This window comes from Pteropus medius, unplaced genomic scaffold (assembly GCF_902729225.1).
Source record: "Pteropus medius unplaced genomic scaffold, Ma_sr-lr_union100, whole genome shotgun sequence".
Lineage (NCBI taxonomy): Eukaryota > Metazoa > Chordata > Mammalia > Chiroptera > Pteropodidae > Pteropus > Pteropus medius.
In genome coordinates, this window is record NW_024351647.1 from 832,845 (window position 1) to 855,609 (window position 22,765).

Below are 22,765 nucleotides of genomic sequence, written 5' to 3' on the forward strand. Positions count from 1 at the left end.
GTCCCTCAGGGACACTCACTGGCCCTGGGCTGATGAACTGACTATCCAGCTGACTCTCAGTGAAGCCTCTAAATCACAGAGGGCGAGTCACATTTTCAAATCAGGCGTTAAGAGCCTCCTGCTAGTCTCCCCAGACTCTGCCAAATCCTACCACCCGCCAAATACACCCAAGGCCATCAGAAGCCCATTGCAAAACAACTCATAGCTTTAATGTGGTGCCTAAGGCAACAGTCACTTACCAACCTGAGAAGAGGCTAGGGGCTCTGCTGCCTGCCTCACTACACTCCAAACTGAGGAGAGCAAGTGTTGAGTCATGCTTTGAAGCTAGACATGTGAGAACCTCTGCTGCAGCTTTTCCACCCAGGGTGGGGCTGAGTGGAGAGGGGGCTCCCAGCCTGTCGGAGGAGGCCCAGCTCCTTGGGGAAAGAAGATCCTGGAAAGCAGTAGGCTTGGTTCCCATACCAGCTTTGCCAGTCCTCCTGCTATCCTGTCCCTCCCATTTATACACCAGCTCAACCAAGAACTTCTACCACTGCCAAGAAACAAGGGTGCCTGGGTTCTCTCAGCATTACCCTCTTCTTCTCTGGGATGCCCTGTCCTCCCAGGCACAGGTAGACCTGGCCCCCTCAGGAGAAGGTTCCTAGGAGGGATTCCCCAGGGAATACTACTGCCATGGAGGATAGTGGCACTGGTGGTTTCTCCAGGCCAAAGACCAGCAAATTACATGTTGAATCCAAAATCCCAAGTGTACTCTAAAGACAGTCAACAGGTCATCTCAGCCCCCAGGCACATCGGGTCTCAAAATCAAGTTGGAGATCAGGTCCAGCAAGAGTGCTAAGGCAGGGTCTGGGCTTCGGTGCAGCCTCAGCCTGCCCAGGGATAGGGGAAGTTATCTCCACAGAAGAAGAAAGGGAGGGAGGACTTGTCTTTTTACCCTTCAAGCTGCAGCGGCACTGTGTACCTCCACCTCTACCAGCACAGGTGGAGCATACCCAAGGTACTGCGTGCAAGGGAGGGTCAGAGGCCTGAAAAAGTGTGGGCACCACTGAGGAAAATCAGGGTGGGGCCTGGACAGGCAGGTCAAGCCCAGATCTCTCCGCAAGCAGAAGATGGCCTTAGCCTTGGCCACTGCTCTCCTCTTATGCACCCAGCTCTAGGCCACATTCCCCCACCTCCAGACTCAGGGATCCTACTGCCCTTCTTAAAACCTCTCTTACACACTGCATTTTAAATTTTGCTTTTCAGGCTTTCTGGTTTATTTTAATTGGAGGGGAATATTCGGGAAGTCTTAGGTAAGGAGAGACTTGATGGTCACCTGGGTGAGGGCCAAGAAGGGCCCTGACCCAAGCCACTTTGCCACACAACTGGCACTGAGTTAAACACCGCCGTCCTCTGCAAATCTCTCTTGGAATAACCTCCCTCCCTCCTCCTCTGAAGGAATAATACTTTCTCATGAGCACTGACTTTCTTGAATCTTCTATCAGAGAAAAAAAGCAAGAGCACAAAGGCAGGCACCTGCCCACTTAAATTTAGTTGATAAAATTTCATGGGAAAACAAAGAGGTGAAGCTGCTGAGATTCTTATGATAATGCCCAATAAAGAGATGTAGCTGTATCTCTTGAATCTCCAAGAGCTGTTAAGCAGAAAGAACCAAATCGCTGAGTCAGGCAGACATGAATTTAAATGCCAGCCCTGCCCTCATGGCAACTTACTCAACTTCTCTAAACTTCAGATTCCTTATCTAAAATGGATGTATCGAAGTGAACTTTCCTTAAGAGTGGTGGTAAGGATGACAGAGTCACTGTTCAGGAAGAGCCTAGCAGGATAAGAGTCAGGGGCGCAAACATCACTCCTCTATTCCAGACCCACAGACAGATGCAGGCAGCCTGTCTTCCTCCTGGGCAGTTCTCCTACAGTAGGAGCCCAGAGTGGCTGGGAAGCCAACTTCTGCTGTGAGAAATCTGAAAACCCGGACTGCGCCTGAACTCTGCTCTGCTACCAGTCCACCGAAAACACCCAAGTGTCAACCCCAGGGAAAGATGGAGACGCTGCTCCTTTGCCGTGCAGGACCCAGTGTGAGGTGTTCAGTATACAACGCGGTGAGAAGGCAGGGACAGAAACAGTATCCCAAAAGACCCTAAATAGCAGCTCCATGCCTCTAAGAAACACTCAACTCTACAGTGAAAAGTGAACTCCTCAGATGCTAAAGGCCTAGAGGATGGGGTCAGAGGGCTTATGTTCTGCCTGTTTTCGGCCATCTGACTGCTGCTTCTGCAGCCCCCGCCTCCCACCCAGAAGTCCCGGTCAGCACCAGCACAACTCAGAGCTCAAGCCCTGGGGCACTGCCCCACCTCCATGATGCCCATTCAAACTCATTCACTGGAGGTTCTCCATTCAACTCCACAATTAGGCTGGGATCCTACAAACGGAAGCATGGGGCACCCAACCAAAGGGAACTGACTTGATTCTTCTGAACACAGCTTGTTTTATAGACTGCCCTCAGGACTGGCAGCCATTTGAGGAGGTGGGTGTACCCCCAGAAGGCACCAAGTCTACCTTCGGCCTGTCAGTCCACCTGCTGCTTACACTTCACAGTGAAAGCTCAAGGGAGCTGAGAGAGGAGGGAGTAGCCCTGCAGGGAAGGTCCATACCCACCCGACCTGGGTCTGGGGCATGGCCAGCCCCGCCTTTAGCTACTCCTGTCCACTGTGCCCATTCCAGCAGGAAAGCCCTGACACAAAGGCCCAGAGCTGCACCCAAGCATCCAGAACCTCCACTTAATGCTGGCTGCAAATGCAAATCCAGGCATTCCACCTCTTGTAACTGTAAAAGAACACTAATCTCAGTGGGGAGGGAGAGGAGTTTTAACTCAGACTATAATAAAGCAGATTCCCCCCATTTTATATTAGAATTGCAATTAAGTACAGGAATGTATTAATGATAGAGCTGGCAAAATCTCCTCCTCACTGAAAACCGCGAGTGCCCTAATGTTAGAGCAAGGCCCTTCTCACAGGGCGCTAAGAGCGAGAGACAGTGTACCCCTCAGATCTAGAAGTCAGTATATCCACACAGACCTCTGAGAGGGCAGTGAGCAGAAAGCATTGTATTTTAGTCATACAATAGTGCTCTGCTTTAAGAAACTCCAACCTGACAAATTAGGAGGTAATCAGGGGCAACACAAAACTAGTCTTTACAGGCTTTCTTTAAAGGCGCATGCCCCTATGTTAAGCTATCTGCCTTCTCTTAGCTTCTTCCCAGTGCACGGCTCCTGTGTGTTAGAGGTAGACCTGTACCTGCAGGCATGGCTCCAGCTAAGGCAGAGCACCCGCTGCTCATTCCCAGGCATAGAGTACCTCTGTGACCTTTGCTCAGCCAGCCAACATTTGCTGGTCCCTTGCCATAGCTCAACACAGCGAAGGCGAGACCCACATGGGGTTGGAAGTCACTTTGTGCAACTGCTAAACCTAAGTGGGCTGGGTCACTGCCTTGATCTTCTCTGAGCCTTGGTTTCCTCGTCTAAACAGCAAGGTTGTTATGAGAATCAAGTTAAATAGGAATGTGTGTCAAAGGCCTAGCAGAGTGCCTGTATACAACCGGTACTCAATACAAGCTCATTCTTTCCCCCTACATGTCAAGTATTAGGCTAAGTGCTGAAAAAAAATGAAATACAAAAGACAAAGAGTTTGGAGCTTGGGCTAACAGGAAAACACAGGACAAGAAAGTGAGATAGGGGCTGTAATGGAGTGCTCGGAGCTTGGTGGAGAGAGCTCTGGCTCCAAGGTGGCTTCGCAGAGGGCACTCTTGAGCCAGGACTTCATTCAGACTCTTACTGAGGGCCACCTTCATGCCAGGTGTACTGAGGGAACAAAAGCCCAGTGGGGAGTGAGCAGCATTGAGAAATCACTTCAGAACATTTAGATGCAGGAAGGGACAACAGACAAAAGCTCAAGTCTTGAGACAGAAGACAAATGTACCTTTTCTCAGACTCAACCCTACTGCTTCCATGTAGGATAACTCCAGGCTGAGGACAATGGAGTTTTAGGCTAGGGCTCCCTCAGATCCTACCACCCAGACTCCATAGTGCCCAGGTTGAGCCAGAAACAAATTTCCTGGAACAGGACCTATTTGTTCTGGGCAGTGAACAGTGTGGAAGAAATAACACAAGAATAGGGCTGGGTTCACCAAAGCTCAGCAACAGGCCCTTAGCAGAATCAGGAGGAAACCTCATGTCATTGATGTACCATTCCTCAAAAAACATGACAATAGCTCATCAGCCTGCTCCAGGTACCTGCCCAGGAGTGGCGAAGGATATGTGTTGGTTCAACCACCAGGAAACTCCAGGAACCAGCAACTGAGATATCTACGATGGCTAGCCAAGACTGGAGGTGCTGCTATCTCTTGTCCTGAACATAAGAAACTGGCCAGCCAGGCTGGATGAGAGCTCCGCCCTCAGCCTCCCCAGCAGAGTGCTAACTTCCTGAATGATCCAGCCATTTAGGAGGAACAAGACCCAAGACCCGGCCTTCTCAATGTTCCACCAGCACAGGCAGAACCACAAGGCAGTCCCTACCAGAGTTATAGGCACCAAACCCAAATATCTCATACCTAATTGATTAGTGCCATTCTCATTAGGATGCAAGCTCTATGGAGACAGGCAGGCTCTGCCTTCCTTACCACTAAATCCCATCCACAGGGCTTAATAAGAGCTTACTGAATGAATAAAGATCTGCCCACCTGCCCCACCCCATATACCATTTCTACCCTAGATTGATAGCACTACTTGGAGCCCAGGACAAAGAACTCTGACCCCCAAACTCTCCCCCATCCTCGGAAGTCAACCATGCCCTCCTCAATGTAAAACAGTTCAATAGGGCTACTTTAGGAAATCTCATATTTATACAGCACAACCCTCTTTAACTACCATCCTCTTTCTTCTCTCTCTCAACTTACCCAGATATCTCAGGAAAATATTCTTCTCATTCTACGTACCTCAAACCATTAAGCAAGCAAGGTTGGCACTAGAGGCATACTTATATCAAGACAAAACAATGTCACAGATATTTAGGTAAACTCAGCAGCAAAGAACCAGAGTTAGCATTGTTAGTTCTCAAATCTCATAAGGATCCTGGGTAGAGAATTCTTGATCTACCACAGAGGCTTCTACTCTAACGAGATGGCTAATGTTTGTCAAGAACTTGCTATGTGCCCAGTGTCACCCTAAGCACACTAGATTCACTTTCATTTATTCTCACAACTACCTCATGGGGTAGTTATCATTTCATCCAAAAAAGGAGAAAAAAGAGGTACAGAGAGGTAGATAAAGCAACTTGACCATACTCCTGTGCTGTCGAGAGTAGAGGTGGGGCATCTGCGGTCAGTCCCAAAGCCCACATGCCCACTGCAACACAAGACAGCTGCTGGGTCAGACCAACAACTTGCACATTTTTTTTCTGTGTTGATTTAATTATTGGCATTAACACATTATTAATTTTTCCTGATTTTCCACCACAAAGGAACTGAAAATGTACTCCAACTGAATGACATCAGTGGGCTGGCCAGAGAACATAAACATTATTTTACAAATTGTTTCTACGGAAAAGCCTGCTCAAAGTTCCCAGTAAACTCTTAACGTGCACTTTTGAAACAAACCCATTTTATGTCCTAGAAAGCGGTTAAGAACTTCAAAGATTTGTCATGATTTTACAGTAAATCCAGAAAAGTCTAGACTACCCCCACGCATCTAACCACATCTCTTGAAGCAGGTAAAATATCTTTCCTCTAGCCTGAACTATAATGAAGACTGAAATTTGGTCACACTCCAAACAACCATATTAATGTTCAAAGACAGAGCATAACTGCCCCTTGGCTACCTCTCTTTGGGCCAAATAAATCTAAGTCCTTTCAATTTTCTCTGAAAATCATCTCTTATAGTCATTTCATCAATTTTATAATTCTTTTCTACGTTATGTCCAAATTGTGTGAATCCCTCTAGGCACACAGCGGGGGACAGACCCACACTTCTGAGGAGGGGCTATAGTGAAAATGTGAATCTTCCCTTCCGGCATACTCGTCAGGATAGCCTGACATCAAGCAGCACCCTGATATCTTATGATTTCTATAAACTTCCTCTAAAAACTAATAATTCACCTCTAAACCACTTGGCCAGATAAAAACGTGATTAAAAAACTGAATTTTCCCCATCTGAGGCAGGTAGCTGCAGTTGAAGAAGAGCCTAAGAGTGGGCCACCTCTTCTTCCTCTGCAGGCAGGAAGCAAAAAGAGCTGCATCTAGGGAGGGTAGGGGGCCCAAACAGGAATAGAAATGGACCAGAAGTCGGAGCAGTGAGCACCACTCCAGGTGAGATCCCGAGGTGAGGAAAAGCAGAAACGCAACAGGTCTCATATCCTTAAAAGAGGACAGGGTGGTCAAAGTACCTTGCGCCCTGCCCCTGCAATCCACTAGAAAAGAAACTGACATGAGAAAAAAGATACAGACCCCAAGTTCCTGCCGACATCCACACTGTTAACTAAGAAGAATCACTTGTCATTTTTTCATTCAGGTACCTCAGTCATGGCGCCTCAGAAAAAAGTTCCCATTTCAGATCTCAGAAAGGCTGAGAGATAAACTCATTCTTTTATTCCTGATGGACTGTACCTGAAGAGGACCTCAAGAACAATGTTATTTATCTTGTGTGTCGGGGGGTGCGGGGCGGGGTAGACGCTGAATCAGGTGAAAACCAACCATGCTTGCAGGTGTTTCTCACTGGGATATATGAAAATCCTTCCCAAGACACAATACGAAGTTCTGGATGTGACTTTGCTCTGAGGCCTGCTCACCAAACCCAGTCCTCTGGTCCCCAGCTTCTAGACCAAGTTGCCTAGGGTAGGGCGCCAATCCCCCCAGTGAAACTTTAAGGCCCTGCTGGTGCTCAGCAGCTTTCTCTGGCCGAGAACAGCCATCTGCAGCCTCCCTATCACCAGTGCTCTTCCTCCTCCTCCTGTTAGCTGGTTTACTGCTCATTAGTGGCCATACCAGGAGGTGGGCAAGGGAAACATAAAGGAGATGAAATTCAAACCAGTCCATTTTACTCCAGTTAGGTGCCTCTCATAAAACCAGGCCAGATTTCATCATCCAGGTCCTCCCTGTACCCTGTCCTGGAGAAGCTGATGCAGCCTGAAGGGTCAGGAGCTGCAGAATCTCAGAACCCCAGGTGTCAGGAGCCTATGCTTCTAATCATCAGGAGCTCTTGACTACATTCTGTATTTCTCATCTTTTCAAGATTAACAGGCACTCCTCGCCATGAGCTGGCCCATCAAGTCAAGGCCAGAGACCTGCAGAGCACGAGTGCTCAGTCTGCCCTAAATATGAAGCACATTCTCCTTATCCCCACAAAGTCCCCGGCACAATGGCAAGTTCACAAAGGAAGTGAGTCTTGCCAGACTGTGCTAGCAAATTCCCATAAATACTTGGGCTGGGGTAGTACTGCTAGTGTAAAATGCTTCCCCATTGAGAGATGCTGCTTTATTTACATTCTTCACAACCCATTCATAAAAAGGAGGCCCTTTAATGTTGGGGCCATTTGTATAATGCTCCATAAACCTGGCAGCTTCAGCTGGCAGTCTTAGTTCAACACAGGCTACTTCTCAATTCCAGAGACTTTTTTCCCTTAAGATTTTTTCTCTTTAATGACTCACCTTGCGACAGGGTGCTGAGGCCAGATGTTGCCGAAGCAAGGCCAAGAGGAATAAGAACAGATAAAATGAAAACACGCAAGTCCTCCTGAATGCTGGGACAGAGAGGTGGGGAGGAATGAAAATAAACTGAAAATCCCCATAGAACTCCAATGTGAAATAAGTATGTTGACAGGTTGAATTCCTTCCTGGTTTACTAAAACTTCCTTTATGGCTGTCAAAATGCTCCCCAACTTATACCTTTACATAGCAGAGATGGCATGGAGGGGGATTTTTTTTTTTTAAACTCGAAAGTAAAAGATAGAAGAGGGCTCTTTCTGGTTTTTAAATTGCATGACAGATGAATTAAAAAATAGTAATTTTCTCTGCTTCTTAATAGAACTGTTTCAGGGGACTGCTAGATCCAAGAGGGGCACTACTTGCTCAGGGTGAAGGAACTCAGGCAAACCCCAGAAAGAGAGGAAGGACTATGTTCTAGCACACCCGCCTGAGCAGCTGAGGAGAGCCCAGGAGCTACATTCTGAGGTAGCTTGTCTCCTGCTACAGTGGAAGCCAGGAGAGTAGTGGAGATTTTTTTAATTGACAGGGAGCGGTCTACATTGCCATGGCAACTGTGAGGGGTGGCCTTCTCACTTAGAAGGGAAATGCTGGTCCATTAATCATCAAACTGGGGCACAAAAGGGAGATTTGGGGGAAATGGGATGAATGTAGAATTTATTTTTTCACTGCCTAGACGCAAACCAGTCACCAGTCCTCTTTCCCATTTCCCTCATGGTCCAGGGTTAATGGTAAACAAAAACAGAAGTTCCAAGAGAGCTGGAATCACAGCTTTCCTTTCTGATAGGTCCAGTGTGGGGGTGATCATCAGTGATGCCCCTATAAACACCTCTTCCAACACAAGTCCCCAAAGTCCCATCCATGGGCCAGGCCTAGCAATCTTTTCCTTTTCTCTTCTCAGAACAGTGTTTTCTCCCTCATTTACACCCGGGATTAAGAAGAGATAAAACATATGGATTCAGTTAGCATGGACAACAAGGAAAATTGCATAAGAGCAGCAAAGCCGGGTGGAGAGTGGCCTGGTGGGGTAGGAGGAAAACAGGATTACAGCCCTTTTCCAATTCATGTCTATATGGTGTCATGTGAGCAATTCACAAGACAGACTCTTCACCAGCCAGAATATCAGAAATAGTAGCTAAATTTCATGTTTCCCAGGCTAAAGCACCCTAAACATGCCTCATCTATATGTCTTTGACAGAAAAGGTTGGAAACCACCAAGGACTCCATACTGAGCATTTCTGGGGAAGCAGAAGGGAAGGCTTCCCCTCTGTTCCTACTCAACTGTATTTATTCATCAAACTAAATAATGTATACAGCACTCTACCAAAAATCCTAGAATATTCTCTCCCCCCGCCCCATCTTTCTCTCTCTCTGTCTCTCTCTCTCTCACACACACACACAGGTTTAACACTTGTACTGTCCCTGTCCTTTAGAAACTTTCAACCCATAAAACCTCTCAAGATGACACCATGTCGTAAAATTCAGGGTCACAATCACAGAGGCAAGCAATGTTGGCCTGGAGTGGCCCAAGAGGAAAGATGTGTAGGGTTTGGGCAGGAGGAGAGGAAAGCAAAAGGCACCTCAATTGGAGACAACTGGGGAAAGCAGCAGAAGCAAAGATGCAGGGACATGAATGGGCATTGTACGGATAGGGGAGAGTCAAAGAGGAACTGTCTCTGGTCAGTGGGAAAAAGAAAGCCACTGCAAGTTTGTGAATAGAGGAGTGCCACGGGGGAAGAAGTACTTTAGGAAGAATGATCTAGCAGCTGTGTACAGACTGGATCAGAACCAGAGGAAGCAGGAGGGGAAGAGGGGCCATGACAACAGTGAAGGCCTGACATGGGGACAGCAAGGCAACAGAAAGGAAAAAAAGGAGAGAGAGACAAAAAAAGAGAAAGTGAGAGAGAGCGATAGCGAACCTCTTCACTGGCTAAACTCTCTAGAGCAAACTCTCTTATAACACTTGATCTGACTGACATGAGACTCCTGCCAGGTAACAGCCTGTCAAAGAGGGAAACTATTGTTTTGGTAATTCCCCTTTGTATTCCAGTGGCCAGACCAGGTCACCCATTCTTACTGCCACCAAAAGAAATCACATACTGTGTAGCCCCAGAGAAGGGATGAGGGCCTTTAGATTCATCATTCTCTGAATCTTAGACAATTTAAAGTTAGTTCTCTCCGAACAAACTTTAGTCTCCCACAAGCTTCAACTCCACCCAGCTGGGGGTGGGTCTAGACCCTCCTGTGGAGGGGGTTGGTGGGTGACCATGAATTAACTTAATGCCCATACTAAGGCAAGGCTAAGGTCAGCTTGCCCAGAGTGAGATTACAGCCAACCACAGCTGGGAGCAGCTCTTAAACAGCACCTTCCTGAGGTGTGACTTGAATCCAGATTCTCAGCAAAAGTCCCCATTCTAAATAGCCTGAGTCTCCCTGTCTTTGTGCTCCCATCTCTTTCATTACGGTGTCATATGAGGGGGCACAAGAGCTCTGAATGGGTTTTTAAAAACGGGAAAATAGCATTCTAGCATAGAGTTTGATCACTAATGGGGTTAGAGGCAGTCACAGCTTGAACCACTGGTTCCCACGTGTCCTCCAGCTGGCCAAGGACAGTGGTGTCCCTCTAGAACATGTGGTCCCTCTGGGGCCCTTTTCTTTTCCCCCTGCCCCCGGAAGACATGCGGGTGGAGAAGGTAGGGAGGAAAGTTTCTCAGGTGGCACAAAGTAAAAAGACTGAAAACCTTTTTTATTTAATCATTAAATTCCTGCCTGGATTTATAAACTAAGCTTTATATTTCCCTACGTGAGTACCTTCTCTGGTTGAATAAAAGTGCTAAAGGCAGTTGTGGACGGATTGCTGGCCCACATTGAAGGGTGTCTCCTAATCTCCAATTCTATTGGTCTCTGCTCTCTTAAAACTGTCTACAATGGGCGACTGGGAGATGTCCCCAGTGGAATTAAACCTCTGCCGTGGGCAGACTGCTTGCTGAAACCCCTTATTCTTAGTAGACTCTAGAACAGCTCCCCGGACCGTCACCTCCGTAAGTCCAGCAACCTGGTCATCACTGGCCAGGCCCACGATGTGCACTCGCACCTCTAACCCTCTGCCCCTCCAACCTGGCCGGGTCGACCCCACTCTTCCCAGAGCCGCGATCGGCGGCCGGAGCGATGAACCAGTGCCGCAGCTCCTCCCGGCGGGCGCCCCGGCCCCCGCAATCCCCGGGGCAGAGTCCGGCACTGTCGCCCGCCCCTCGGGGTGGGTGGCTCGGACCCGCTCCCCTCCCCGACGCCACCACCTGCGCCCGCTCCGGCGCCGCCTTTGTCCGGCTCTTCAACGGCGAGCGGGCCCCTCGGGCCCGACCTGACCCGGCCCCCGGCCCTAGAGGAGCGGCGGCGGGCCGGGCCGGGCAAGACCAGGCCGGGCAGCGAGCACGGGGTCCTGCTGTCACTTGGAGGCGGTCTGACAACTTCGATCCCCCCGCCCCACCTCGGACTCGGCCGCCACTCTGCACGGTCCCTGCCGGGCCTCCCGCGGCCCACACTCGCTTCTCGAACCGGTTCCCTTCCGTCTTCGGCGCCTCCCTTCCTCTCAGCCCGATCCGGTCGTCTACACTACCCCCCGCCCCAGCGCGGCCCCCATCCCTGCCCCCCATCCAGCAATAACCGGTCAGCTCCCAGCGCGGGAGGGCGCCCCCCACCCTGAGCGGGCGATCCCGCGGCGCCGCCCCCAGACTCGGCCCCTTGCCTCGGGGACCGCGATGGGGGAGGGGGCGCGAAGTGGGGGGGGGGAGGGGGCGCGGCAGGGGGGGCCGGGGCCTCGCCGCCCGCGCATTCGGAGGTGAGCTGGCTACGCCGCTGCGAGGAAACAACCGGCGTCCTCCCGCCCTCCGCGGCCCGGGACGCCCGCGCCGCCGCCGCCCGGCCGAGCTGCCACCCTGAGGCCGCCACCCACCCCGCCCCCGACCAGCAAAGAGGGCTGTCCCGGGGGGCTGTCACCTCGAGGCGTGCCGCGCTCCCCGATGGCGGGACCGTGTCGCTGAACCCGGGGGAAGGAGGCGGCGCGAGCGAGCGGGCGGCCGCACCTGCTTCGCGTCGTCCGTCCGTCCGTCCCTTCCCGAGCTGGCGGGGGCGGCGGCGCGGCGCGCTCGGTGGGGCGCGCTGACGGGCGGCCGGTCCTTTCCCCTTCACTCGTCCGTTTCCTCGCTCGCTCCCTCCCGCCCGCTCGCCCCTTCCCCCTTCTTCGACCCCGGCCTTTGGCTCACCGGGACGGCGGCGCGGACGGCGCGGCTCTGGGCGCCCGCAGGCCCCGGCCGGGCTGGAATCCGGCGGCTGGAACCCCCCGGGGGCGCTCAATTCCCGGGCTCCACGCTGCTGCGTCAGCGCCTCCTCCTGGGGGCCGGGGCCGGGCGGGCGGAGCGGGGGCCGCGGCCGGGCGGGGCCGTCGGGGGGGCGGGCGCGCCTGGCCGGGGCGGGAGGACGGCGGGGGCCGGACGGGCGGGGCAGACAGCCGGACGGGCGGGCGGCGGGGGCCGGGCTCCGGGATCCGCTACGCCGCTCGCGGTTCCCCCACAAACTCCCCGAGAGCGGAGCCTCCACCGCCCTCCTTCCTGCTTCCTCGTCCCCAGCCAATCAGCGGAGCGCTCCACGGGCAGCTCCGCCAATCAGCCGCCCCGCCCTGCGCTGGCTCCGCCAGCCAATCCGGCCCTCGGCTCCCCCTCCCAGCCTCCGACCAATCAGAACCGTGGGTCGGTCGTCCCAACGCAGGGGGCAGCACGAGGCGGCTGGGGGAGGCGGTGCGGGGAGTGGTGGGGCCTGGGGGGAGGGGTACGGTGCCAAGGGTGGTGGCGGGTGGTGGTTTTCTTTGCCGGCTTCTTGGCTTTTCTCTTCGTCTGCAGAGCCTGAGCCCGTATCCCATGGTGACTGACCCTGGAGCCCCAATCCCCAGCTGCTACCCCCACTTGAGGAAACCTTATCTCGCCCGCCCTGATGATCACCCCTCTACATCCCTCTTACCCCTTCTCTTCCCTAGCACCCACTAGAGAAAACTGCAGGCTAAGGAACACCCCCACCCTCGCCGGCGGCTGCTGCCCCTAGGGCAAAGCTTCGAGAAGACCAGACGAAAATCAAGCGAGAACAACCCCCCTTTCCTGCAGAAAGGGCCCCAGACTCCAGCGAAAGGGCCCCGACTGCTGAAAAGCCCCTCCCGCCCTTGCTTCATCTTTCCGACTTCCCGGCCTGCCACGTCTCCTTTCCTTTCAAGCAAGGTCGGTCCTGGCTCGGTAACCCCTCACCCGCATCTCTTTTTCCCCTTCACCTACGGCCCCCCACACTCCAGCTCCTAATTTAAGAAGCAGAGTGTGGAACCCTCATCCATTTCCATGTGACAGTAGAGTCCTGAGTCCTTGACACCCACAGACCCTCTTGCACCACCGCGGAGAACATCGGAGCTATCCGGGGGAGCGCCGTGGTGGGGGGTGGGGGACAGCCTGACAGCCCAGGCTGGACTCCCTCTCTCGCGTCCCCAAGCCAGGATGGGACCAACTGTGTACACTTACCTGGCTTCCCGCTAGTCACTGAATGCTGTGGCTCCGTCTCACACCCACAGACGTGCCTTTCCAAGCCTGAGCATGCTCGCGGGGTCAGCAGGGTGGGTGGGCACAGCAGGCTGAGGTCACACGGAGGTGTGGGAGGTCCCTGTGAGGTGCGGAAGGGGCTGTCTTGGGCACCTTGTAACGCCAGAGGCGACATAAGGATTCACTTCAACCAGCACTGGGTGTGCACATAGTAGGTTCTTGGGAAATGCTGAGTCCACCCCAGAACAAAGCCTCAATCTCTATTCAGGCAGGGGGAGGAGAGCTTTGAGAGGTTAAAGCAACAGCAGGAGCAAGAAGGGTAGTGTCAAGTCATCAGAGCCCTGGGAGCAGCCCAGGGAGGGGCTGGGCCAAGGATGGCCTCTAGCAGAGAGAAGAAGCACCTCAACTGCTGGGGCTGCCTAGTCTGGAGAAACCCAGCCTTGGGAGTATGGCTGAGGCTCTTCCTGCACCTCACATGCTGTCTAGCCATTCCTAAACCTTGAGACTCAAACCCTTAAATGTAGGCAACTTTTAAGACAATCAAGATTTCTAGCCCCTATAGCTGGGAAATAAACCCCTGAAAGATAGTTCCCCATCTACTTCTAGAGCTGTCAGTGGGGTCTAGGCAGGTTTAGGTGTACTGGGGAACCCATTTAAAGGAGAGGGCCACCCAGCAGGGGAAGTGTGTGAACGGAAGCTAAAAGCTAAGACTGGCAGGGAAACTCAAAAGAGTCAGGTTCTCCTAGGACAATTGCCTCTACTTCTCTCACCTCCCACTCTTTGGAAAAGCAAAATCTATCAAAGTAGGAAACTGAAGATTTCTCCCCTCCCTGAGTGTCCCAGGGCAAAGATTCCGAATAGTCCCCCCACCATCACCAGACCAGCCTTACCCCCACCTCACAAAATGTACCCTTCTCCCTGTAACGGTCTGTCCCATGGGTTGATGTCCCCTACCTCTCATCAGAGACAGGTGATAGGAAGTCACAGCAGCAGTGGCCACTGGCAGCCTGGAGCCAAGACAGTTGAGGGGACAGGGATCCTGTCAACAGATCAGCCTGCACTGACCTTGGTTTCATGCAGGGATTGAGGCCAAAAGGGTCGGAAGAGAGAGGTACCTAGTAATGGGGAAGGACCTAAGTGACAGGAAGCCTATGCTCAGCCTAGGAAGTGGTCATAGGGTGAGTTTGGAGGACTGGACTTTCCTCCAGCATTCAGCAGTGAAGATCCAGTATCCCTAAGTTGGGGGTTTAGTGGGGAGAGAGTTATCTTTATATGAGGCCCTGGTGGGAGGGGATAAAAGGGAACACTGATTGGAGAAGAGGCAGAGTGGTCTTGAGAGCCCATTCCAGCCTATTCTGCCTAGCAGTTGGATTAATTGTACCCTCAGAGCCTCCCCCATGTGGGTAGCTGTCTCCTTTGCTCCAGGAAGCTCAGAATAAGTGGGCCGGGTTCTGAGAAACAGACTGGCTAAAGGCACTTGGTGTTCCTCCTATACCAGTCCACAGACCTACCCCTGTTCCTCACACCCCTTTGATATAGCTGGTCAACAAGCCAACTAAAAAGAGGTCCTGGGATGTACACCCTGCCTATCCCCCAAGAGACCTCTCAGCCTCTCCTCCCCTCTACTCTGCTTCCAGAGACCTCTGCAACTGGGCCTCATTCCTTCCCAGTCCAGAGCCCTTCCACATCTAAAAAGGGCTCCACCTCTTCCTTCTTCCTTCAGCTCCTCTAACCTTTCCTGAGTAAGTGCTGCCCTCACTGACTCCACCAAGGCAGCTGTGCCAATACCTGGGGCCCATCACCTTTCTTCACCCTGGCACACTCAGCAGCTGGGAGGTCCCCCATTGAAAAGAGTTTGTGGCTGGTCTGGAGAGAAGAATGGATCCATCAGGTTTCCAGGGCCACCTCCTCCCTGCCTCCAGGCAGGGGGGCTCTCTCTACTCAGGCGCCTCTAGACCCATTAGGAAGGGTTAACTGCCTCAGAGCAGGAGAGCAGAGAGAGGGAGATATAGAGAGGAAAACATCCAAGCCTTTGAGAAAACCCCCGCGCACACCCCTCCCCCACTACCTACGACCAGACTGACAGCAGGGACAGACTGGCTGCTCAGTCATCTCCAGTCCAGTCATCAGGCACCTCCCCCACTGCCCTCCGCAGTCCCTGCAGATCGCCTGCTCTGGGTTCCAACCACCTGGCACCAGGCAGGGCACCCCAGCCGGCAACTCAGTGCTTGTAGTGGTGGCAGTAATCACTTTCTCCTTCCTACATTCCATACCCTGGTCCCATCTTTCTAAGGTGTGGGGCAGCTGCTCCCCTGCCCGCTAAAAGTGCCTGAACTCTTAGGTCCCAAGAACACGTACTTAGCCACCTGGCCTTTAAGCCCCATTGGACAAACGGGAGCTCCGGGGAGGTACACCAGGGCACCAATTAAATGCGGCTGCAGCAGTTGCCCCCTCCCCCATCATAGGAAGCCCCCGGGGGTGGGGGAAATAATGAAAGCTGGACTTTTATAGTCCTTCTATCTGACCCACTACTTCTTAAAGGGATCAGAACCCCCTCCTTAAAGGGATCTCCAGAAATTATTTGCCCCCAGGCAAATGCAAGTGTAGCTGTCTGCTTGGTCTTTACCTGCTGGGGCCCCTTCTCTAGGGATGGGGGAGGCAGAAATGCTCTCCTGGGACTCTGAATTGGAATGCCCAGCAAAGAATAGGACCTCTTCCTCCTCTCATGGCAGCCACTGCCACAGCCCGGGGTGGGGTTGGGGGAGATCAGCCGGCTCTGTGTGGGCCCCGTACCTTCCTAAGAACAACGTAGGGGGCGGGGGATACATGCACTCAGACTTTGGGGAACACATATCCATGGCACTGTGTCCAAAACCCCCATCTGTCCAGTGCTAGCCTCCAGACTGCTGGCCAGGGGAAGTCTGCAAGTTGCCGCTCCCTGGAAAAAAGCTGTTTCTACATTCTCCTTTCCTCTCTCCCAACTCTTCCCTCTTACCCATTTTGGGACCCCCGGCCTTCCCCTCGGGATACCGTCTCTGACCCTTATCCAATTTGCCTCCATCAAAGCCCCAACAACTCCAGACTACACATCCCATTTCAGGCTCTTTCCTGCCCTAGGTGGCATGTCTCTGGGGTCCATCTCATCCCCCGCTTTGCCCTCCCCCCCACCCCAGCCCAGGGAGTGGGGGATGGGCACACCTCGGCTCGCAGGAGCCCCTCAGAGTTGCATTCTCTCCCTCCGGCTTACTCGGCTTCTAGTCTCTCACTGCCCTTGGGGGGCTGCAGGGTTCGAGGAAGGGCGGGTGTGAATGGGGTGGGGGTGGGGGTCCGAGGGCACTTCAGACCGAGAGAGGGACAGAGTCGGAAGCAGACGCTCACTGAAGCCACCCCTCCTGCCCCTCCTCCCTTCGCCCAAGGAGGGTCGAATCTGCCGAGGGAGGGTTTCCCGGGCGCTTGGAAACTCGCCAAGGCTCCCACCCCTGCCACTCCCTGGAGGAGAGGCTCCCCCAAGGACTGGAGCTCCGAGCCCTCCCCCACCTCCCTCCGGCAGCTGCTACAGCCTCCGGCTGAGGTCAGGCTCCACCTCCTTTCTCCGGAGGGAGAGCGAGGGTTGTTTGTTGTCGGGGTGTGAGAGGGAGAAGGTTCGAGATCACCTGGCCCGGTGGGCATGGACTCCGGGAGCGGGAAGTGAGGCGGGTGGGCTGGGGTCGGAGGGAGCCTACCGCAGAGGCTGAAGTGCTAACCTCACCCCACCCTCACCCCCGCAGGTTCTAAAAAAGCAGTCCCATCCGCAGCTTTAGTTCTTCCGACCAGCCGCCCACTCACCAGTGCCCCCGCCTGTTGTCCATCCCTTGTGGAGTGGCTAGAATGCCCCCTGCGAAAGCGCTAGCCCTTGGGTTACCACGAGGAACAAGACTTCTTCTGCTTTCAAGAAGCTTTCAGTCGGGAGCTGGGATGTGTTGGGGGCAGAGGGACAAGCAGACAGAAAACAGCTTGATAAACATAACTTTGTGACAGCAACATGGAATGGCTGCTGAGAAAGCAAAGGGAAGAGTGCCCAGGTCTGCCCCTGGTGTGGGGCTGGAGTGAGGTGCAAGGATGTTCTGAGAAGGGGCTAAGCTGCGAGCAGTCTTTATGAAGGAGCCGGCATTCTTCACGTAGACCTGACATTGGTAGGAGGAAAAGTTGAAGACATCCTAGACAGGGATACCGGCTTTAGCAAAAGTGCAGAGCTGTGAAATAGGGGATGAAGCAAGAGATAAGGGTGGAGAGGTGGCTGGGACCACCCAATTTTTCTAAGTCCTGCGGAGGATCTTCATCCTAAAGGCATTAGGGGCCACTGGAGGATTTTAAGGGAAGGAAGGTCCTGGTCAGATGGTGTCTGGCAGAGATCTGGGGAGGCAGTTTGGGGAGCAGGTTGGTGTGGCTCGTGCTGGGGGGATGTTGCACTTCACTTTCCATCCAGTGCTGGCTTCCCCGAGGGATATTTAATCTTGGGTCTCTGCCCCACTCCCAGGTGGGGGTTGGGCAGAAAGGGTCCATCCCTGGGGAAGAGTCATCCCTCAGGGTTGCTCCCACTGCCAGGCAGGGGCTCTACCTTCTCCCTCCCCAAGGAAGGAGTGGGGAGCACTCACTGCATCCATGTTCTCCCTCACCCCTCTAGGCAGTCCTGCCTTCCCATAATCAATGCAACAATAAAGATGGCAAACGTGGGGACCAGCTTCACCCTCCAGGTGCTCTTTCCCACCCAATTTGAGACCAGAATTATCAGACATTGCTGATAAAAACCATATAGAGACACCAACAAACGTCTGTCACTGGGGTTCTGGGGCTGGCTCATCAGACAGCATGCCCTTGACTTTTGGAAGCCGGTTTTGTCCTCACCCCCATCCCAGGAGGTAGACAGGAATGCTGTCACCATTTCATAGATTAGGAAATTGAAGCTTAGAGCAGTTAATTCCTGTCCCAAGTTACATAGGTGAGGTCTACGCCAGTCTGCCTGACTCTCAGGTCATGGTTGTACCCCCTGGCTCCAGCCCACAGCACTGCTTTCTACAAGCCTGGAGAGCTTTGCCTCACTTGCCTGCCCTTTCTGACCACGACCATGATAGAGCAGGACAAGGTGTGAGAGTGTCAGTGAAGCCTCATACTATATAGCCCTGCCCTTTCCAGCAAGCCTTTTCCCACAACATCTGGAAGCAAACTCTTTATGGCTTTTCTTTGGGGTCCCTAGCTTAGGTCGTGCCTGTTCATTTTTGTTCCTGTAGCTCCCTGGACTCTGCCTCTGGAATCCTCATGCTCAGAGTCTCGAGCCTGACTTCCTAGAAAGGTATCCCAAATTCAGGTGAAAGTCTCCCAAAGTGAGGTCCACCTTGCTCCCCAATGCCCTGAATTCATAGGGGCTCCACACTGTCTCCTGCTATGCCTTTCTGACCATCTGCTTTGCCTGGGTCTCTCTGATGACACTACAGATCCCTGGAGGGCAGGACTATGGCTTCGGCTTCCTGTGTCTGGCATATCCCTATACCCAAGGAAGGACAGCATTCTAGGTTCCTCAGACCATGGCCCCAGGACACACAGTCCTTTACCTCTCCCCTTGCAGAGATCCATTCAGGGGTCTCAAATAACAACCTCTGAGCAGAATTCAGCAGGCGCGCAAGTATTGTTTTGATAAATTCTTGTCTCACAGGGCTTTCAAAAAAGATTAAAATTAGGAGCCAATGATGAAATTTTTGGAGGTTTAAAATAAAAAGTCAAATTTCCAGTTTCTCTTGAAAAATCGGAAGATCTGGCTACCTTTGACCCACGTTTCCACTTGCAACAACAGGCTAGTGCCAAGAAACAAATGCCATCTTTATGGGGAAGGCATGCTCTAGTTTGTCATGGTCTCACTTGCCCTCTTTGGGAATTTATGAGAACTGCCTGACCCCTGAAAGTTTTCAAGTTTGTGATCCTTGTATTGTGGCCACGGAGACACGGATGTGTGTTATGGTCCAGACCTTTGGATTGTCCACCTCCCTTGAAACTACTTTGGAGAGCCTCGTTGTATTCTCACAGCGCATCTCTAATAATGCCTTTATTATTGCCCTGAGTGCAGATGTTTACTCAGCACTCTCCAAGATCCATGGACCCAAGCTGGAGATGAGATGGGAAATAAAACGTGGTCCAGTCTCTGCGGGCACCTCTAGGTGACTACTCTTGAGAACATGCAAATAGCAGGTGCCTAATAATATCGGATTAACTGAATAGGAAATGATTGGTAAATAGCAACTGAATAATTTAATAGTGAAGGGAAGACTGTTACAAGAAGCATGAAATGCCTGGGATCTGGATGTGGGTCGCTTGGGACCTTAGCTTCCTTGGGGTCACTGCTTTCAAGACACTTGTCTGCTCAGATATCAAACGGGAATATATCAGAGAGGACCCCTCCCAGAGTCCTGGGATGACGGGGACACCCAGATCTGGAATGAGAGGTGTTTTCCAAAGCCAGGGGTCTTACAGAATGCGTGGGCATACACTCAAACACGTTTCTTTATTTAATCCTCAACAACCGTTTTAGCTAAATGTTATTCTCAAATTTACAAACACATAAGGAAACTGAGACCTGGAGAATCTAAGTAACTGCTCAAGATCACAAAGGCTTGGAGTGGCTCCAGACCTTTGCTTTTTAAAAAATGGCAGTTAGCATAAAGGTTAAACAGAGGTCTAACCCTCTGTAGGTCTAAAACCTTTACTCTTTCTAGATTTCACATAATGAAGTTTTTAAAGAATACAAACTCTGTAGCCAGACTTCCTGAGTTGGAGTTCTGGCTCTACAATGTCTTAAGAGTGCCTGACTCTTAGCAAATGCCCCCCAAACATTAGCAATTGTGAATCTACTTCATCATGCTTCCTTCCAGCCATGCCTGCAGTCTGCCCTGTTTCTGGAATCCAGTCCTGCAACCCCTGTTTGCCACCTCTGTCTCCCATGTGGAGTCCCTACCACGTGGTGTCCATGGCTGTAGTCTGTCCACCCAGCTGCAGTGTGTCCCACTCTGGCCTTAGTCAGGCTGGATGCCTCCTTTTGCTGGGTCTGGAGGAGGGGCCAGCTTCCCTCCCCATGGATTTCTCACTCCACCCTCTCAACACCAGAGCTGTCTCTGTGACCCAGCCATCTTCCTCTACATTTGGAAAGATTTTTGGTGGCATCCCTAATTGCATTTCCCAAGGTGAAGTGGCTCCATCTCCTACAGGCTTCCAGCCATAGCCACTGGCCTCTCTAGTCTTTCAAAACCAAGAGCAGAGGGAGAGAGTCACCTGTGGCTCTTTTGCCATTTTCTGTCAATCTCAACCCATGAGAGGCAGGGACCAGTCCCTCTCAGCAAGATATACCCTGGAGAAGTTTCCAAACTACAGCCTGGACTATGCTAACCCACCACAGCACCACTCACACTCAGCACTGTTCAGGCACCAACAGGACCTGGAAGGTGATGCAGATAAGACTGCTTCTGACATTGGAAAGCTTCCACTCCGCCCAGCAGAGAAGACACCTTCTGAAACTGAAGACTCAGCAAAGAGTATATAACCCAAGCAAGACTGGGCCAAACAATAAATACCTGGGTAGGTGATACCAAGACTCAGGCAGCAGGTCTGACAAAATTTTTTCCTCTAATTTGTGAATGTTATTCTATTTTTAAAAATCTAACAAGGGGACTTGTGAAAATCATGCTTAGTTATATGGACAACTTTTCTTCATTATTGAAAAGCAGAGGGGGAAGTCAGCAATTGCCTTTTTCATTTGTTTCTCACTGTTGGAGTGTAGTTTGTAGTGATAGATAAAATTCCTGAAGAGATTCCATGAGCTAGGTACTGTGTTAAATTCTTCATACACTTTTTTAAAATCTTCAACCAGTCTTATGAAATAGGTAGTTATTATTCCCACTTTACTGATGAGGAAACCGAGGCATAAAGAGTTTGATAACTTGCCCAGAGTCCCACAGCAAATAAGTAGCAGATCCTAGCCTTGTCATTTTTAATTGGTCCTCCATCGCTTGTTGTTAAATGAGCTTCCCCAAATAATTCTCTGTTCCTATGTTTTCCAATCGTCCGTTAGCAAATCATTTGGATTTTACACAGGAAGTTGCTGTGAGCCACATTCATCTCACTATTAGATTGGGGGTGGGGGACAAAATGTTGCAAGCATATTGCCATGTTTCTTTGTAAAAAGAATATTCCTTTTGCAAAGTCTCATCAAAAATACCCTTTCCCTGCCCTCTGCACTCGTTTTGACACTGAAATGACAATGTGGTCTTTCAGGAACATCAGATACACTTCGACCAACTTCTAACTATAGGCAAAACCATTGCTCTTCCAGTGTTTCCATTTGGGAGTAAAGGCACCACCTCCTACCCAGTTTTGAAAGCCAGGAACCTGCGAGTCATCCTTGGCACCTCCCTCTCCCTCCCCAGCCACCACCCATATCTAATGCATCACCACAGCCTGACTGATTTTTACCTCCACTCCTCACACCTCCTCCTTCCCACTCCAGCGACAGCAGCCCTGGTCTCCAGCAACAGATCTTCCCCTCTCCACCCCCCTAGACAGTTTTCCACGCAGCAGCCAGAGGGATCTTTCCAAAACAGATCGCATCATATCATTCTCTTGCTTAAACCCTTTTGTGGCTCCTACTGGCTGTCGGGATAAAGATCTGGATCTCGAACAGATAATTGAGGCTGCCTCAGCCAGGAGACTCCCTGATCCCTATACTCCTGTCTCCTCATATCAATCCTGAACCCGTAACTTCCTCTCTCTCCCTCCCAAGCCCACTTGGCAAGGGAGTGGTTCCTAGGTAAAGCCTGTCTCCCTGACTAGGCTAGGGTAGGGACATCTGCACTGGGTCCTACAGTTTCCCCACAGCCTGGTAGGGTACCTGCACATAGTAGGCACTCGGTAATAATTACTAAATGATGAATGAATACATGAATGACTGGAAGAGAAATTAAGCCTTTGTCTATGCCTCCAAGACTCTACAGTTTGCTTTGCCACGTAGTCACAGTGCTGGAAGACCACTTCCTATAGCCACACTGCGTGCCAGGCTCTGCCGGCTGCCCTTAGACTCACTCTTCCCAGCCCAGTTTGCGTATTTTCGGGAGTAATTGTGATGCTACCTTGGCCTCTGAGTCTCCAACATGCATGGGTTTTGTGATTTGTGTATTTTTACTGTAAAATTTACTGACTTGATAAATTCAGTGACTGGATTCTAACAGTATGGGTTCAACAAAGCAGACTCTTCAAAATCTGGAAAATAAAAGTTACAGTTCTGGTTCTGGCAGTCCAGATGGCTTCTCCAAGAAGTTAGAGTCTGTGGCCCCAGAATCCTGCTCTTTTAGTTGCTACTAAAAAGATTGGAGAATTTAGTTCAAGGTAAAAGCCTTGGGATTTCCTCTGCCCACTTCTGCTCCTCCC

The 22,765-nt window shown here is 51.7% G+C and overlaps 1 protein-coding gene across 6 annotated transcripts in view; it reads right to left on the reverse strand.

Annotated features, from left to right (window-relative positions):
- The window catches only part of BAHD1 (bromo adjacent homology domain containing 1), a 39,961-nt gene that overhangs the window by 11,284 nt on the left and 5,912 nt on the right, over window positions 1-22,765 (reverse strand). Inside the window, exon 1 of one of the 6 annotated variants that reach the window (XM_039843889.1) lies at window positions 12,011-12,320. The exons of 1 other annotated variant lie outside the window; for it this stretch is intronic. The gene's annotated coding sequence lies outside the window, so the exon portion shown is untranslated. Of the gene's footprint in view, window positions 1-11,744; window positions 11,946-12,010; window positions 12,321-13,303; window positions 13,446-22,765 lie in introns of those variants that run through there. 4 more of the 6 variants (XM_039843894.1, XM_039843890.1, XM_039843892.1 and 1 more) reach the window with 4 other exon arrangements.